The following is a 19,852-nucleotide window of genomic DNA, read 5'->3' on the forward strand; positions in this document are numbered from 1 at the left end:
TGCATTATTTTCAGGTCACAAATTAATTTGAATCCAGTGCTAACCAAAAACAATGTTTATTAGGAGTTATGTCATGATAGACTTCGTGGAGTTCTGTAGCTCAGTGGTTAGAGCACTCGCTTTGCAAGCGAGAGACCTGAGTTCAATTCCAGGCAGAGGGCGAAACCTTGGGCAAGTTTCCTTACTCCACACACCTAATAATAATCCCTCCAAAACCAAAAACAATAATAAAATTGGTCATTTTCAATCTACGACTGTTTGTGGGACATTGCTGTGCGCAATTGGCTGCCGCATTCGCCCACAAGTATACAGTCAATTCACTTTGCAGTGTTTTCTGTGAAGCGCTTTGGGACGTCATCCCGACGTGAAAAGCGCTATATCAAATGCAAGGATTATTATTATTATTATTCTCCTCGAAGCAGAGAAGCCTAAGAGGAGACTTAATAGAAGTTTTCAAAATTATGAGGGGATTCAATAAGAGTGAACAAGGAGAAACTATTTCCACTGGCGGGTGGGTGGGTAGCCCGAGGGCACCGATTTAAAATAGTTGTTAAAAGAAACAGAGGGGAGTTGAAAATAATTTTTTTCACACAGCGAGTTATTCGGATCTGGAATGCAATGCTTGAAAGGGAGATGGAAGACGATTTGATAACAACTTTTTAAGAGAGAAGTAGATAATTATTTGGGGAGGACAAGTTTGCAGGGCTATGGGGAGAGTACAGGGAGTGTGGTTGATTTGGATAGTTCTTTTATAAGGGCCAGAAAAGACCCAATGGGCCGAATGGCTGTATAATTCTATGATTCACTGCTGATGACAGACCAACCCAGCCTAGCTCATTGGTAGGGCCTGGAGGAACAGACTAATCATCGAGGGCAGGGAGTCTTACTACTTAGCTCCCATTAAACCTGCAAGCCAAAGCCTTAATGGGTCACTTGGTCCTAGTGGGACAAGTGTGGGAAAGCTTACCAGACCCTCCAAAACTAAAAACAACAATTGGTCATTTTCAATCTACGACTGTTTGTGGGACATTGCTGTGCGCAATTGGCTGCCGCGTTCGCCCACACATATACAGTCAATTCACTTTACAGTGTGTTCTGTGAAGCGCTTTGGGACGTCCTCCCGACGTGAAAAGCACTATATCAAATGCAAGGATTATTATTATTATTATTAGATCGGGCTATTGATGGCAAGTTGTGCGGTTTTAGATGATTAGACTCCAGCAGTTACCCCTATGCACCTTCTGGAGTCCTCGAGCCTTGGCTTTTGCCAAGATGAACCTAATACTCTTAAATACTCTGGAATTAGGTAAGCAGGATGAGTTCCCTCCAGGTAGAGAATGTGCATTCCATTCCAGCAATCTATTTCTGGAACTTGCATATGTAGGTGGGACACATGGAACGCTCAGTTTGGTTTGTATACTCTTAAGCACAGTGATGGTATTCTGCATGTGCCAGTCACCCGGCTGACCAAAAAGCATAACTAGTGTGTGCCTGGAGCTCAGACATTCACACTTTTTTTTCATTCTTTATCCAAATTTCTACACTGATATAATGCTTTTCCAGCAATGTGCAGAGGACAAAGATTCAGAGTTTGATTTAGAACCTCTGAGGTTTTTGCCTCTTATTTGCAATTTTCCTTTGAAAGGACAATGTGTTAGTAGGAACAGTTACTGAAAGCAGCATCATTGTGCATTTGCATTACATTGGACCTTTTCCATTGGCCACCACTGTCCTAGACAGTTCTATAATTGTACAGCAGCACTTGATTAGACAATGATGTTTCTCCATGCCTTGTAACTGACTGTCTATTACACTGAGTGATTTTCTGAATCTGAAGCCATTAAATCAGACTCAACAATATGATAAACAGAAAGTAACACTCACTGCGGTTGAGTTGGGTTTCAGTTTGCAGTTTGTCAGGTCTGATCCTTTAGGACACACAGTTTCCTGGAGATCAAAGACGACACCCACAAGTATTCGACCTTCTCCTATACCTGTGTCCTGGGTAAAGGAACACAATCATATCTATGTTATTGATACGCAATATCAGCCCAGGGCTGCATTCCTAATACATGCAGTAAAAGAGATTTTCAGCTAATTTAGTTACTTTTTGATAACTGAGCAGAGATTTGTGGTGCACAAACTGATTTATTAGCATTTTAGGGTTGATGGTAATAACCTTACTACTGATAATATTAATCTTGACATTTGATACAGCACCTTTCACTTGAGTGGGACATCTCAAAGCGCTTCATAAGATTTACTGTAAAGGGTAGTGACTCTGTATTTTGTAGGCAAATACGGCAGACAATTTGCATGCAACAATGTTCCACAAACATTCACATAGTGAATGATCAATTTTATCTGTAGGGGACACTGGAAGAAACTCTCGTTTGTTTTCCAATAGTTCCGCAGGATCTTTACCATGTGGTCAAGAAGACTGAATCTTGGTTTGGTGTCATGTTGTTGGGACGACTTCCCCAAACTATACTATGTGAATTTAAAGTCCCAATGTGAGGCTTGAAACCACAATCTTCTGATTCAAAGGCGAGAGTGCTCCCTCCATGAAAGACACTTTATAAATGCAATTTGCTGTTCTTGGTGCTACCCACTGAGCCAGGCTGTTACATGCATCATGTGGAGAATTGAATAGACAAGAAGAAAAAAATATTGTTAGATGAAGGTGGACTCACATTTACTACTTTGCAGTTGGTGACAGTGAACAAGTTGACAATTGGGAACTCAGCGCCTGTATTCACTTTTGTAAGGAAATTTTCCAGTGCAACTGTAACTTTTGGATTTGTGGAGCTTTCACACGACTGGCCTGGATGAAAGAAGCAAGTGACAGGAGGTTAAGATCACCTAATTTTTCACCGTCATATTGGTCAACCCAAACACGTCAAAGCTGCAGCCTTTAATTTACTCGGTCATGGAGTTCCACCATCCCACAAACCAACAAAATAAAATGCTCAACCAACAGTTATTTACTCTGATCAGAAGATTTGTTTCAGTACTTACCAGAACAGTAGTGGATTTGGAGCATAGCGAAGATAAGGCTCACGAGTTTCATTGTACAAAGATGCTTTTTCTCTCTGTCTGTCTCCTTGTGGATGCAATCAGTGTTTAGTTCCCTCACAGCCTGAGTTGAAGAACATGAGTAACCACACGGTGTTGTAACCAGACCATAGTCACTGCACCAACATGTCACAATTCCTGTGACGTCTATTATTTTAATACTTTAATCACTAACCACATAATTTCTGAAAGTTGCACACCATTAAGAATATTTTTTATAAACATTGGACTGTGTTGTCATGAAGCAGTTTTGTAATTTTTGGTTATTAATTGTGTTGGTAGCTTTGTCACTTTCATCATATGCAAAAGCTCTCTGCCTCAATCCTCTGCATGGTCAAAGACTAATTGCCTAAGGTCACCTCGGTGTCGACACCTTGGCTTGGCATCAGGCTCCACCAGTGTTAAGCACTTTGAAAAGCTGCCTCATTCAAGGGTGCTGTCAAATGCGAGTTGTTGATGTTGTTGTACATCTTCATTTTCTATGACATTAAAAAAGTGACAGTGAATTATCACAAAGAGCTGAAGTGAATGAAATTGATTTATCAGTCCTGGCCAACATGTGATAAATGCACTGTATGAATTGCAAAGATTATTATTATTCGTTTTATTATTATTATTATCATTATCATCCACATTACGTGGTCATTCGCTGCCTGACTGTTTGTGGAATCCTCTGGATAGATAGCTGCTGTGTGTGCTTTGCTGGTTAGACCTGTGAAGATCTGTGAGTCTTCAAATCCCTCCACTCCTCCGTACCCCCCTACCTCCCTGACCTCCTCTCTCCTCAAAACAGTGCCAGTTGCCTTCGTTCCTCCGAGTCTGGCCTCCTCCTTGTCCCCCGAGTCCTCCGCTCCCCCTCGGAGGCCGTGCCTTCAGCCACTATGCCCCGAGGCTCTGGAACATCCTTCCTCACTCCCTTCGCCTCGCCCCCTCTCTTCCTGTTTTCAGGTCTCTGCTGAAGACCTTTCTTTTCACCTGCGCCTTTGGTCACCTTCCTCCCCCTTCCCCTGGCTCGGCCCCAGGATCCATTGCTGTGAAGCGCTCTGAGACGCCATCCGGCGTGGAGGGCGCTATTTAAATACAAGTTGTTGTTGTTGAGACTTTCAATGTGACAGGAGTACTGTGTTCAATTCTCGTCTCTGCACTATAAGAAGGATACAATAGAGATGGACAGAGTACAGCATAGAGTACACAGTACAGTACAGCACAAGGATGATACCAGGGCTAGTCAGTTACAGCTATCAGGATAGATGAGATAGGTTAGGCCTTTTTTTGCTAGAGAAGAAACGTATATGCTAACTCCATGCTCACCGCACTTCCTATCTCTTCCCTCCACAAACTGTAGATTATTCAAAACTCTGCAGCTCGTGTCATCACCTGCACTAAACTCCATGAGCAGACAACCCCATCCTTTTCCGGCTTCTCTGGCTCCCATCCCCCAGAGCTTCGAGTTTAAGATCCATGTTCCCCACACTGCCCACTCCATCGAAGGTCGGGCATTCAGGCTTTCTGACCCCACCCTCTGGAATGCCATTGCGAAGCCCCTCTGCCTCCTTGGAGGTCCATCCAAGAATTTCCTTTTCAGCCGCACCTTTGGTCTCTTTCCATCCCCACCCCCCCCCTTGCCCTCCACTCTTCTTAACTCCAACATCCAGCATTCCATTCCAGCAATTTATTTCTGGAATTTCTATGTACTGGTGGAATTCATGGAATTCTCAGTTTGGATTGGATATGGTGATGGTTTTTTGCATGTGTCAGACACCGAGCTGACCAAAAAAAAATGGGAGAGTAAATTGGCTTGAACCCTCCATAATTGTTTCTCCTCAAACCATTGAGCTGCTTTTGCTTGTAATTATGAAGCGTCAGACAGGAAGTGCACTGGGTTCTGCACAAATACTTCCCATCCCAACAATAGGTTGCTTGGCTTCATTTTCAATGTCATATACATGTATACAAGAATGTGGAAACTGCTGGTTAATGCCAACTGCTCAAGTACTGAGTTTGATTTAAATATAGAGGGTGTTGCAGGTTCCCCATTGTGTAAAAAATCACACAAAGAAATGGGATCTGGCCTCTGAATACTCCACACATTCATCAAAAGGGACCAAATCATTGGACCTTTTCCTAGTAATTTGTTATCTCAGTGTGTGTCAATGGGGCTAGTTCTCCAAGCTAACTTCTCTGCTGTTTGAATGCCAGTTTGTCCTCAATCATTGGATTGTAATATTAATTCTTGCTTTTGATATAGTGCTTTATTATGTCATTGAGATTTCTCAAAGTGCTTTACAGGATATACTGTAAAGTGGATTGACTATGTAAAGTGGATTGACTGGCTGCCTTTTTTGGTGGCTGCAACACAACAGCTAGTTACGCACAGCAATGTTCCACAAACAACCATATAGTGAGTGTTTTTTTTTTATTTTGAACCATGTTGGCCATGACACCAAGGGAGAAAGTTTAAAGTTGAGCAAGTGCAGTTAGAGTAGTCAATTTTAAACTAGCATTGCCAAATGGGAGAGCCAGTACTCCAAGACACTGCCTTGTACAAACTATATAAATGAAAGTTGTTATTGTTGTTTGCAGACAATGCAGATCAGATTTAGGGTTTCCATTTTTTGCTTGGACTAATATTAGACGTATGGGTATGATCTGATTTCTGAGGTTTGTTTTCCTGATGATGTAAACTTTTGGAGGGTTTTATAAAAACTCTCTGAGGAGCTTTGCTGGGGGTGATCAGACCTTGCAGGACCTAGGGCTAGGACTCAGGCGCTCACTGTGGTCTCAGGCACAGGTACCAGGTGAATGGGCATTGATAATACAGAGCAAGGTCGGTTACAGACTGGAGAAATCATGACTTTCACAGGACCAATGAAACCCTCACGAACCAGAGAGTGGGTCATTGTTGGATGGATACAAGGAATTAAGAAGACAGGACATTTTTGGAAGAAGCCATTTCATTTTATTTTCTGTTGTACAAGAGTGAATACTGATTTTCTACAGGACATGTCATTGTTCATCTTTGTAGGCATATTTAAAAGGGCAAACCAATTGCTAGAGCAGGGATTCTTCCCACTCAGCTCCTGTTAACCCTGCAAGCCAAACCCCTAATGGATAAGGTGGTCCTAGCTGGACAAGCAGCAGGAAAGCTTGTCAGACATTGCTGTCAATAGCTCCAGCATACACTTAATCCAACGCACACAACGGGGGTCCTAAGTCTTGGCTCTTGCCAGCCTGTGCTTAATACTCCAGAATTAAGTAAGCAGGGTGAGCTGAGGGTGAGCAAGTTGAATGAGCTCATTGCATTCCAGAGACGGGGGAATTTCCATGAGTAGGTGGCATGCATATGTGGAACTCGATCTTGTTTGGATATTCAAGCATGGTAATGGGTTTCTGCATGTGTCAAACACCCGGTAACCCAAAGAAAAATGACCAGTAAGGAAACCGGGCATGCAATGAGAGCAGAGAAGGAAATATGAGTTACTCTGACACCATTTACATAGCTGCCCCCACCCACCATGCAACTTAACATGTTCTGTTTACTACATGGGTGCACCTTGACCTCCAGCCTGCACACATGTAAAAGTGATGCTTGAAGATATTTTTGGCGCAAAAACAGAGATCGCTGGGAACACTCAGCAGGTCAGGCAGCATCTATGGAGAACAGAAAGTGAGTCAACGTTTTGGGTCCATGAGCCTTTGTCAGAACTGGGGGATGTTGAGAGGGAGAGGTTTTAAGGACTCAAAGAGAGGCAAAATGAGGCAAGAAATACAAAGGAGAAAGTGGAGTGGAGGACAAGGGATGATGGGTTAAAGAGGTGTTAATGATACAAAACAAAGGAGGGCAGCAGAGGTAGACCAGAGAGAGAAAAGATGTGTCTGGGACCCAGATAATGTGCTACTGGTCACAGAAGAGGGGGAAGGGGAATGTAATCTTTTATGGGAGATGGGAAGATGGGAGCTGTTCTTATGGTCTGAAGTGGTTGAACTCAATATTGAGGCCAGAGGGCTGTAAGGTCCCTAGCAGATAGATGAGGTGCTGTTTCTCGAGCTTGCGCTGTGCTTCATTGGAACAGTGTAGGAGACCATGGACGGAGAGGTCAGAGTGTGAGTGGGAGGATGTTAATGTCTCCGCCTGCCATGGTGGCTTCTTCTTTTCATCTTTTTTGGCAATCCTGCAATTCAAGCAAAATTATATCAATGCGATCTTGAACTATGAGATGATTTACATTGAAACATGACAGTGAGAGTGACTATTCTTTCTCCTGGGTTTCATGGAGTGAAATTTGCCTAGAATCATGGAATTTGTCATCAGAGAAGAAGGCCATTGTGATCATACCATGATCCATGACTGTTTGTGGGACACTGCTGTGCACAATTGGCTGCCGCGTTTCGCCCACAAATATACGGTCAATTCACTTTACAGTCTATTCTGTGAAGCGCTTTGAGACGTCGAGAAGACGTGAAAAGCGCTATATCAAATGCAAGGATTATTATTATACCAGCTCCCCAGAGCTACTTGTCTGGGCGGTTCCCTCATAGTTTGTAATAGTTTGATTTCAGCCTAGTTAAATAGCCAGATTATACTTACATTGGGTAGACCTCTCATTATTTGCAAGATGCATTGTATCCCACCTCCATCATTGTACCATGAAAATACATTCCTCTCTACTAGACCCCTCCTCGCTGTTTAGCATTCTTAGCCTTAACATGATTCTTATTCTTTATTAAAACTGCACCATCTCGGCAAAGCCCTGCAGAAAGTAGGTTATCTGAAACTACTCACAATGGATTACAATTTCTAGCTTTCTTTACCTTGTTCATTCTCTTAATTACCACCCCATAACACATCAAGGAAAATTTCAAAAATTATTTCTTAACCAATTACTATTGGTATGAAGCCTCCTTACTTAGCTCAGGAATGAGTGGGAGAAGTTTGCTCAAATTATGAGGAGAATTTATGTCAATGGAGAAAGAATAAAATATATTTGCATCTGATATAGTTCAAACATCCAAAAATGCAAATTTTATTCTTTCTCCAGTTTGCTGGAGAAGCACTTGGAGACATCCTCCTGACTTGAAAGATGCTACATAAATGTAGATTGCATTGTGTTGTAAGTTGTATTGTATGGCTGGACAGCCCTTCCAGGTGTAAGTCTGTTTACTCTGTCCCCGAGCCTATCCCCTGGAATGCGGGTAAGGTAAATTTGTGCACTCTCACTTATTGATGTATTCATCAATGAAGTATTGAGTGGCAATGAAACAGAGAGGCTGTTCCAGGTATTTCTGATAGAATTGTGGTGCTTCTGTTTGAAGACAGTATTGCACTGTTGGCAGATTAACCTTAGACTCTGCACTCATCTTCGTGAATACTCGAGCATGCAGTGGGACACAATAGTGGGGAATCCTAAGTGCATTCAGTCATTGAGTTTGGATACCCAGTGATGCATTTTTGCATGTCTCATGACTCACACATCAGCTGACTAAAACCAAATAGCGCAACAAGGACTTTTTCAGTAAATTAAATTATAATAATAATCTTTGCAATTGATATGGCACCTTGTCACATCGTGGAAAAGACCCAAAGAGCTGTGTTTTTTGTGGGCGAATGCAGCAGCCAGTTGCACACAGCAATATCGTGCAAACAGCCATGGAGTAAATGACCAATTTTATTTAGGGGATTTAGGGGATCACTCCCTAATACTGCAATTATCTTGGATTATCTGAAATTGCCTTCACGTTGAGTCAGAAACTTGGAAATTTGCTTTTTTCCTTCACCATCTTTTAAATCTGATGTCTGTGATGTGAATAATCAAGACACAGAGACTGGTACGATATCTACCAGCATTGACTTTCCCAGGGCTGTGACTGACATTGCATTGGGTCTTCACAACTTGTCACTGGGAAAAAAGACTCAGTGATGAGTTATCCAGAACAGTGAGTTAGGCATGTATATAAATACATAAATAAATGCAGCCTGGATATTGACAGCATGATGACTTATGTCAATGGTGGCAACTTTTTTGGTCGGCCTACCAAATACATTTTTCTTCTTTGAATTTTTCTTCATTAATGGCTGCGCCATGGGTATCGTGGCTCAGTAGCTATTAGATACAAGATATTGATTTGGTGGGGACCCGCATAGATTGGGGCAGGTGTTCAGCAGGCCACTTCTTGATGCTAATGCAAAAAAAAGAAAAAAATGGAAGCTTACTCCCAAATTAAGTCAAAGACTTACTGTCTCCACGTCGTCCTCTTTTCCGGCAGTTACCTTTCTTTCCTACAGCTGTTGTGTCTCTTGAACACAAAATATTTTAAAATATGAACAAATTGCATCTCCATACACTTTCAATCTCTATATACGTTTTGCTTTTTGATTTCATTTCAGAAACTTTAAACAGGGATGCTGAGTTATGCATTAGTTGTAATTGGCATGTGATGTGAGGTACTCTTTTTATTCACTAGCTTTCCTCTACCTCTGATAGTTTAGCAGGTTAAAAATAACCAGTGTCCAGATTCCTAACTACTCTCCATGGGGAGAAATTCCATCAAGCTCTAGGTTTTCTCTATTTAAGTAACATTTTAGGAACTAGAATTTGGCAGATTGTTGAATTCAGTCAACTTTGAAGCTATTTTCTACAGTCATTAAAATAACTTACAGAAAGCTGGCTTAAAAATGAAAGATGTATTTGATATATTCTGGTTACTCTGACATGCTGTGGAGTAAATCTGGAACCAGGTGGAATTTCTCTCAACCCGAATCTATACTGCTGACGTTAAGGCTCCCGTTTAATGACTGCTTAAGTGATGTAATGATGCCAAAAAGGTCAAAAGGAGTCAACAGCATACATCTCAGGAGACAGAGAAGATAATTGTTATAAGAGAAAGGAATCAGTGTTTTGGTACACTGTTGTATATTTTTCCAATCTTGTATACAATGTTCCTTGGGCCCTGCCTCTTACAAGGCCCATCTCAAGACCTTCTTTTCTAACCATGTCTTTGGTCATCTTCCTTCCTCCACCCTCCTTGCCCTCCAACCCATTCTGATCCCAACTCACAAGTCATATACAACCCCCTCTCATTATCCAACACTGTATAAAGGTAATTGCTTGTTATTTGCCCCCTGGCTGATAGACTGCAGCCAAATCAGCTCTAAACCATGCACATGCTGGACTAAATGGAACAAGATACTTTCCTCCTCTGATTCACTGCTTTCAGATGAAGATGATGACGAAGATGATTCTGTTGATGATGCCATGGCTGGTGATGTCAGAGTTGGTGTTGTCATGGCCGATGATGTCATGGCTGGGGATCCCACTATTGGTGATGTCATGGCTGGGGATCCCACTGTTGGTGATGTCATGGCTGGGGATCCCACTGTTGGTGATGTCATGACTGGGGATCCCACTATTGGTGATGTCATGGCTGATTGTATCACAGCCGTTGTTGTAGCCAATGATGTCACATCCTGTGAGGTCACGGCAACAACAACAACAAAAAGATTCCATTTATTGAGCGCCTTTCACGTCGGGAGGACGTCCCAAGGCACTGTACAGTTGGGTCAGGACCCGAGCAGGGGGGGAAATGGTCAGGATGAGGGGAGGGAAGGGAGGGAGAGAGGAGGGGGTAGAGAGTCGAGAGGGGAGCTGAAGGCACAGTCAAAGAGTAAGGTCTTGAGACCGGATTTGAAGGAGGAAAGGGAGGAAGCGGCGAAGGCACTGGTGGATAGAGTTCCAGAGCCTCGGGGCTGAGAGGCTGAAGGGCGGTTGGGGCGGGGGATGTGGAGCAGACTGGAGCCAGAGGAACGGAGGGTACGGGCAGGTAAGTAGGGGGATAGTAGGTCGGAGAGGTAGGAGGGAGCGAGGCCGTGAATGGCCTTGTAGGTGAGGATCTTGAATTCGATCCTCTGGGGGATGGGGAGCCAGTGGAGGCGAGCGAGGGTGGGAGTGATGTGGTCGCGGTGTCTGGTGTGGGACAGTACATGGGCTGCAGAGTTCTGAATGACCTGCAGTGTGGAGGGAGGAGCCGGGAAGGCCGGCGAGGAGAGAGTTCCCATAGTCCAGCCTTGAGGTGATAAAGTGTTTCAGCCGCGTGAGGGGTGAGGTAATGCCGTAGTCTGGCGACATTCCGGAGGTGATGGAAGGCGGTGCCAGTTGTGGTGCGGATATGAGGGAGAAAGGACAGCTCAGGGTCGAACAGAACACCGAGGTTCCTGACCGGCTTTGAGAGGTGGAGAGTGCAGCCTTGGATGCTGATGCTGTCAGCGCCTGAGGTGCGGAGGCGCTGACGTGAGCCAATCAGGAGGGCCTCAGTTTTGCGCACGTTGAGCTGGAGAAAGTTATCTCTCGTCCAGGACTCGATGTCGGACAGGCAGCTGTCAGGACATCGGTGGTCGTGGAGTTGAGGGTAGAGGAGGAAAGGTAGAGTTGGGTGTCATCCGCATACATGTGGAAGTTAACCCCATGTCTGCGGATGATGTCACCAAGGGGGAGCATATAGAGGGTGAAGAGGAGGGGACCGAGGACAGAGCCCTGAGGGACACCGCACGAGACAGTGCGGGGGCCGGAGGAAAAACCATTTGTGGAGACAAAGTGAAGACGGTGGGAGAGGTACGACCTAAACCACTCAAGGACAGGGCCTTGAAGGTTTAGGTGGGAGGACAAGCGGTGGAGGAGGATAGCATGGTCGACCGTATCAAATGCTGCCGATAGGTCGAGGAGGACGAGGAGGCAGAGGGAGCCCTGGTCACAGATGGTCAGGATGTCATTGGTGACCTTGACCAAGGCAGTTTCTGTGCTATGGGCAGCATGGAAACCCGACTGAAGGGTTTCGAATAGTGAATGGTTGGAGAGGAAAGAGCGCAGCTGGGAGGCAACAACTCACACCCTGCATTATCCAGGTCACCCAGGTCACACCCTGCAGTATCATTGATGGTGATATCACAGCCGTGATGTTACCGCCGGTGGTGTCAAGACTGGTGGCGTCAAGCCCATGGCCGATACGGTTCTATTTGATAGCATCTCTGGAGCTGCAATATTGTTTGTAGCGACGTTGGGGTTTGTGGAATCTGTGGCTGTGCATTCCAGCTCAGTGTTCACAATATCATCATCTACAAACATAACTACACTCATGCAGCTGGCAGTTTCCTTTTGACAGAACATGGAACAGGAATTCAGTAACATAATTCAAGAGTGTCAGCATCAACAAGCGGCTAATCAACAGTAATCACAGGGTGGACAAATACACAGACACTAGCCACTGATGGATCTCAGTGATTCTTTTTGCATTTTACACTCATGCTATTCAACAACAACAACAAGATTTCATTTATAGAGCGCCTTTCATGTCGGGAGGAGGGAGCGAGGAGGGGGTAGAGAGTCGAGAGGGGAGCTGAAGGCACGGTCAAAGAGAAAGGTCTTGAGACCGGCCTTGAAGGAGGAAAGGGAGGAAGCGGCGAAGGCACTGGTGGATAGAGTTCCAGAGCCTCGGGGCTGAGAGGCTGAAGGGCCGGACACCGATGGAGGGCGGTTGGGGCGGGGGATGTGGAGCAGACTGGAGCCAGAGGAACGGAGGGTACGGGCAGGTAAGTAGGGGGAAAGTAGGTCGGAGAGGTAGGAAGGAGCAAGGCCATGAATGGTCTTCATGAATGGCCTTGTAGGTGAGGATGAGGATCTTGAATTCGATCCTCTGGGGGATGGGGAGCCAGTGGAGGCGAGCGAGGGTGGGAGTGATGTGGTCGCGGTGTCTGGTGCGGGACAGTACATGAGCTGCAGAGTTCTGAATGACCTGCAGTGTGGAGGGAGGTGCCGGGAAGGCCGGCGAGGAAAGAGTTCCCATAGTCCAGCCTTGAGGTGATAAAGGCGTGGACCAGAGTTTCAGCCGCGTGAGGGGTGAGGTAGTGCCGTAGTCTGGCGATGTTTCGGAGGTGATGGAAGGCGGTGCCAGTTGTGGCGCGGATATGAGGGAGAAAGGACAGCTCAGGGTTGAACAGAACGCCGAGGTTCCTGACCGGCTTTGAGAGGGGGAGTGACCGCGGAGCGGATTCCCTTGATTTTGGATTCAAGGAAATCCAGCATCCACTCGCAGTGAAGTTTGGAGGAGATGACCTGTGCGGGGTGGCGGGGGGGATAGAGGAGTCGAGATGTGGTAGAGAACAGAAGCCTGGGGTTGTTCCTCGCCTCCAGGATTATCCTGGAGGAGAAGGACAGCTTGGCCGAGGCTAGAGTGGAGTGGCAGATTTTGAGGAGGTCCAGCCAGATTTGTCAATGGACCGTTAGGCCAGATTTGAGGCAGGTGCGTTCAGCGGCCCGCACCTGGCTCTTCAGTGAGCGGAGGTGGGTGGTGACCCAGGGAGAGGAGCGAGAGTAGGAGACAGTACGGGAAGTGATGGGGGCAAGAGTGTCGAGTGTGGAGGAGAGGGTGTTGTGGAGGAGGGTGAGAGCAGAAGAGGGATCAGTGAGGGTTGAAGGCCAGAGGGAGAGGAGTTCAGAGGACTCCAAGGCAGCGGTTAGGGATTGTGGGGGTGACTTCTTCCAGGGGCGGTAGAAGATGGCGGTGGGTCTGGTGAAGGTGGGGAGGGGGGTGGCGAGTGTGGTGGGGAATGGGGCAGTCGGTGTGGCTGCTGCTGGACAGCCAACGCCGAGTGCCACGGTGAGCCCGGCGGAGGATTCCCAGGCTGGAACAGAGGGAGGTTGTGGGAGGGTCAAATGGGGATAGAAGGCGAGGGAGACAGAGAGAGTAGAGGATAGAGCGGGAAAGATGCAGAGGGGGGAGGGTTTGGGGGGAGAGAGGAGGGGAGAGGGAGGGTGGGGGGGTGAGGGCCTCGGGTCAGAGCGGCAGCCATAATGCGCTCGCGGGGACTGGGAGCGAGCGGTCAGGTGGTTGGCATTAGCCCATATTCATGCTGTGGAGGTTCACACTGAGTCAAAGAAAATCCCCCAGCACATAGAGAGAGAAAGATAAATGAGAGAGAGAGAGAGGAAGGTGCACACACCATTGCACGGAGAGGACACAAACAGCATTACAGAAATACAGACATGTACATGGACACGATTGCAACAACGACGACTTGTATTTATACAGTGCCCTTCACATGTGGTAGTGTCCCAAGTGCTTCACAATGGCGGAGTCTGACCACAATCCAGGGGGAGAGGGATGGTGTAGGTGACCGTAAGCACGATCAAAAAGGAAGGTCTTTAGGCAAGATTTGAAGTTGCAGGGGGAGGGTGTAAGGTGGAAGGATTGAGGAAGAGAGTTCCAGAGTTTTGAGGCATAATGGCTGAAGACACGGCCACAGATGATGGACAGAGGGCACAAGGGACAAACAGGAGGCCGAAGGCAGCCGAGCAGAGGAAGCGGAAGATCGAGTGGGGGTAAGCAGGTGGGATAGATTACAAAGTGAAAAGGAAAAACTCAAATAGCATTTCCATAGAGAGGGAAAGCTCCAGATACTGGTACAGAAAGATAGAGACAACCTCGGTCAGTGTTATATAATTTTTTTTGGTCAGCTGGGTGTCTGACACATTACCAAATTTAAGAGTTTCCAAACCAAACTGAGAATTCCATGCTTCGGGATGGAGTTCCAGAGGGTGGGGGCAGAAAGCCTGAATGCCCGACCTCTGATGGAACAGGCAGGGTGGGGCTCATGGAGCAGGTGAGTGCATGTTGAGCAGAGGGAGCGGATAGGTTGGTAAAAGTTTAGTAGGTCGCAGAGGAAGACCATTGAGGACTTTAAAGGTGAGGGCAAGGATCTTGAACTCAATCCTCTGGGAGATGGGGAGCCAGTGAAGCTGGGCAAGGATAGGGGTGTCGGCTCATGGAGTTTAGTACGGATGAAGACTCAAGCTGCAGAATTATGAATAATCTGCATCTTGTGGATGGAAGAGATGTTTATTGGATGCATTCTACTTACCTAATTCTGAAAAGTATTTGGCACAGGTTGGCAAGACCCAAGGCTTGGGGACCCCAGTGTGTGCTCTGGGGTAATGGCTGGAGTCTAACCAGCTAAAACAGCATAGCTTGCCATTGATATCACTGTCTGGCAAGCTTTCCACGCTACTTGTCCAGCTAGGACCATCTACCCATTCGGGCTTTGGCTTGCAGGGTTAACAGGAGCTGAGTGGGATGACTCCTGCCCCAGTGACTGGTATGCACTTCCAGATCCTGCCAATGTGGAGTCCTGTAGCTCAGTGGTTAGAGCACTCGCTTTGCAAGCGAGAGACCTGAGTTCAATTCCAGGCAGAGGGCGAAACCTTGGGCAAGTTTCCTTACTCCACACGCCTAGTAATAATCCCTCCAAAACCAAAAACAATAATAAATTGGTCATTTTCAATCTACAACTGTTTGTGGGACGTTGCTGTACGCAATTGGCTGCCGCGTTCGCCCACAAATATACAGTCAATTCACTTTACAGTATATTCTATGAAGCGCTTTGGGATGTCCTCCCGATGTGAAAAGCGCTATATCAAAATGCAAGGATTATTATTATTATTATTAATGAGCCAGACTGGGCTTCTCTGTCATCAGTAGAGCCATGGAATACCGCGAACCTGCCTGACTCAGGAACCTGACTACCGAGATCGCCAGAGAGGGCTGGCTCAATTTCGATTCTCATATTCCGTTGCCAAGCATCTCATCTTGTAGCAAATTCAGCTCCAAGGAAACCCCACTTACCTCTCCCACAAGGAGGATAGTCACTAGAGGGTGTTATATCGAGAGTCTTAGAGGGTGAGAGAGAGCAAGAGAAGCGGGGAGGGGGGAGGAGCGAGATACTGCCATAGATCCCAACACCTTTTCAAAGAGCGGGAGGAAGTGAGGGAAAGCATGAAGAGAAACAGATATTCGGTCACCATTAGAAAGGCAACGAAATACAAAGACAGCAATGAGCCATTACTGATCAACTTCTAAAGCTAATGGAAGACTGGAAAGTGTGCAAAACATTTAAACTTTACTTGGCACATGATTGCTGAAAAATAACCAGACATTTTATGATTTTTGGGTCATTGGTAATGCGGAAACAGAACATAAAATGCCGTGCTGATGTTCTTTCAGAAACTAATAAGGATGTTTCTGGTACTCACAGCAGCTAAGTTAGATTTCAGTGCACAGTTTGCCACATCCAATCCAGATGCTTTCAGACACTCTGTTTCCTGGATGTGAAAGGATAAGAATACCTGGAGTTCATGTCCTTCTCGAGGAGTGATCTGACCAGAGGAAGAGCGAAGAAAGTATGGAAAAGAGAAAAGGTTAATCAAACCCATTCCTTCCACAGCCACGCATCACTGACCCTGTCATGGGCACAATCCCACCCACACCAGTTTCTGTTGGGGGTAGACAGGAGGGTAACAAGGCTTTGTGGACATTGTGTATTTGGGTGCAGGTATCATGCCTATCAATTTCAAATGGATATAAACTTGCACCCAACATATCTCTGATTGCATCACGTCGTCTCACTTATAATTTGTACAAAACCCATTTCCTGATGATCTCTTAAGCAACCTCTGCAGATGCATTTCTTGATCTCTGCTTCCACCCTCGACTCTAGGACCACTGCTATCAAGATTTTCTCCAGCTGAATGTCAACAAGACTGAGGCCCTCCTGGTTGACTCCTGTCAGTGGCTCCACACCTCAGGCATCACCATCCATGGATGCACACTTCACTTCACTGAGCCAGTCCAGAACCTTGACATCTTGTTTGACCCTCAACTGTCCTTTCTACCTCACATCTAGGCTATGACCCACTCTGCCTTCTGCCACCACCACTGCCTCTCCCCTCAGGCCTCATCCATGCATTTATCACATCTAGGCTCAACTACGACAACTCCCAGCTTGTCAGCCTTTCCAACACTTCCCTCTATAAGCTGCAGATCATCCAGAACTCTGCATCTCATGTCCTCTTCTACACTAGGCTCTGTGACCTTAGCACCCCCACCCTTGCCCAGCTCCATTGATTCCCCATCCCCCAGAGGATAGAGTTCAAAATTCTTGTTGTTGTCTTTTAAGGACCTCCACAGCCTCGCTCCTTCCTACCTCTGTGATCTGCTAACCCCATATCAACCGGTCCACTCCCTCTGCTCAACAGGCTGGGTCCTGCTTCACATCCGGCCCACCCCACCAGCAATGGCCGGGACTTCAGCCACCCTGCCCCACCCTTTGGAACTCCATCCCACAGGGCTCCCTTTGCATTGTTCCCTCCCTTGTCTCTTTCAAGGCATGTCTCAAGACCTTCTGACTCGACCACTCCTTCTGCCACCCTCCTATCCTCCCTCCCTCCACCCTCCTGATCCCAACCTCCGATTGAGTCCACATCCCTGACTGTCCAGCCTATGTCCTCCCAATGTGAAATACACTATACAAATGTAATTTGTTGCTGTTTATGACGTCCAAGTCATTCCTCTGTTCTTTATAATAATTCTTGCATTTGATATAGAACCTTATCACGTCATTGAGATATCTCAAAATTTCAATATATTCTGCTTCACATTCTGCTTCAAGGAATATATTGTAAGTGGATTGACTGTTTATTTTGTGGGAAATCATGGTAGCGAATTGCACAAAGCAGTTTCCCACAAATAGTTGTGTATAATAATAATAATCCCTCCAAAAACAATAATAAATTGGTCAGTTTCAATCTATGACTGTTTGTGGGACATTGCTGTGCGCAATTGGCTGCCGCGTTCGCCCACAAATATACAGTCAATTCACTTTACAGTGTGTTCTGTGAAGCGCTTTGGGACGTCCTCCCGATGTGAAAAGCGCTATATCAAATGCAAGGATTATTATTATTATTATACAGCGTCCCTCACACAGGGTAGCATCCCAGACCACTTGACAGTGATGGAGAATGACTCCAAGTCAGAGGGATAGGGAGAGGTCTTCAGGCGTGACTTGAAAATGGTGAAGGAAGGGGCAAGGCGGAGGGATAGAGGAAGAGTGTTTCAGTGTTTTGAGGCATAGTGGTTGAAAGCGTGGTCACCAATGGTGAAACAGAGGGCACGAGGGACATGCAGAGGCAGCAGACTCTGGTTTGGGGGATAAGAAGGTCGGAGAGGTGCCAGGGCATGAAGGGATTTGAAAATGAATGTGAGGATCTTGAAATCAACCCATTCGGTGATGGGGAGCCAGTGGAGCTTGGCTAGAACTGGTGTGATGGGGTAGAGAGTTTAGTACGGGTGAGTATGGAAGTGGCAGAGTTTTGGATCAGTTGGATCCTGTGCATGGTGGAGCTAGGGAGATCTGAGAAGTCCATTCGGGAGGTGATGAATGCACGGACGAGTTTTTCGGCTGCATCTGGGGTAAGGTACAGTCGGAGGCAGGCAATTTGGTGCAGTGGAGGAACATGGTCCTGGTCAGGGACCAGATGTAGGGAAGGAAGGACAGCTGTGGGCCAAACATGACACCTGGGTTGCGCACTGGTTCGGTAAGTCTGAGGGATAGGCTGGGGAGGTTGAGGAGGTCAGAGCCGCAGGATAGAAGACATTGATGGGAGCCAATGAGCACGGCGTCCAGCTTGTCAACATTGATTTGTGGGAAGTTTTCGCTCATCCAGACCCTGATGTCTGCCAGACAAGCTGAGAGAACATCGGTGGATCTGGAGTCGCAGCTGGAGGAGAAAAAGTAGATTTGTGTGTTATCTGCATATATATATCGAAGTTTACCCCATAGATGAGGAAGAGGAGAGGGCCAAGAGAGCCCTGGGGTATACCACAGGTGGTAGTTAGGGGCGGGAGGACAAACCGTTTGAGGAGATAAAGTGAAGTGAAGGCAGTTTGTTAGGTAGGACTGAAATCAGGATAGTGCAGTGATAGATACTGAGGTGGATGAAGGAGGAGAGGTGATGGATGAGGATGGCGTGGTCAACTGTGTCAAACATGACAGAGAGGTCCAGGAGGATGAGGAGGCAGAGTCACAGAAAGAAAGGACATCGCTTGTGACCTGTGCTGTGGGGCTTGAGGAGGAAGAGGTGAAAGCAAAGCTGGTTAGCGAAAACACATTCTATAGTTTTGGCAAGGAAAAGCAGTTTGGAAATGGGTCAGTAATTTGTGAGAATGGAGGGTCCAGGGTGGGTTTTTTGAAGAGGGTAAGACAGTGGTTTTAAGGGGGAGAAAGACAGAATCTGAGGAGAGTGACTAGCTGACCGTGTTGGCCAGCAGTGGGGGAGGAGGGGGAGTTGCGTGACCAGCAGCTGGTTGGGGAGAGGGTACAGGAAGCAGGTGGTGGGAGATGGTGGTTGGGAGGGAAGGGGTAGTAATTGGGCCGAAGGAGTATGGGGAGGGGGAGTGGTAGGGACCATGGTGGAAGGAGGAGGTGGTGTAGATGGTCTGGGGGGTGCGGATGGGGATGTAGGGGAGGAGGATGCAGCCAAGCAGATGTTATATAAAATAATAATGCTTTCATTCTTTGACACAAAGAAGTCTAGGACCTCTTCACACTTGATTATTACACCCAGAAAGCGATCCGCCAATCGAATAATAAACAGGTTCCTAATTACTGATAGGTAATCAGGGGCATGTGGAGTAAAGAATTTGCCTAAGGTTTCACACTGGGTCCTTTCACTTGCGAGCCGAGCACGCTAATCACTATGCTATGGAGTCCGCAGTGTGGGAATTTCATTTGTGAGGTTAGGTGTAAGCTCAGAGATTAGTGGGCCTGAGCTGTGCTATTAAACTCTTACGCTTGATGGTAACATTAATGTATCATTTCAAAGGGGGAAGAGTTTTGAAGCGAAAGAGTTGAGACAAGGAGAAAGCGAACACACCAGGTTAGCCATACTCACTTTTA

The 19,852-nt window shown here is 46.4% G+C and overlaps 1 long non-coding RNA gene across 1 annotated transcript; it reads right to left on the bottom strand.

The window, feature by feature from the left end:
* Nucleotides 1-7,130: 7,130 nt before the first annotated feature.
* Nucleotides 7,131-16,380, bottom strand: LOC103187936. Its single transcript, XR_488932.2, has 3 exons — nucleotides 16,152-16,380; nucleotides 9,311-9,369; nucleotides 7,131-7,247 (listed from the first exon to the last, which is right to left on the bottom strand). It is a non-coding gene; the product is annotated as an uncharacterized LOC103187936 (long non-coding RNA).
* Nucleotides 16,381-19,852: the final 3,472 nt, after the last annotated feature.

This window comes from Callorhinchus milii, unplaced genomic scaffold, assembly GCF_018977255.1.
Source record: "Callorhinchus milii isolate IMCB2004 unplaced genomic scaffold, IMCB_Cmil_1.0 Scaffold6, whole genome shotgun sequence".
NCBI classification, from domain to species: domain Eukaryota; kingdom Metazoa; phylum Chordata; class Chondrichthyes; order Chimaeriformes; family Callorhinchidae; genus Callorhinchus; species Callorhinchus milii.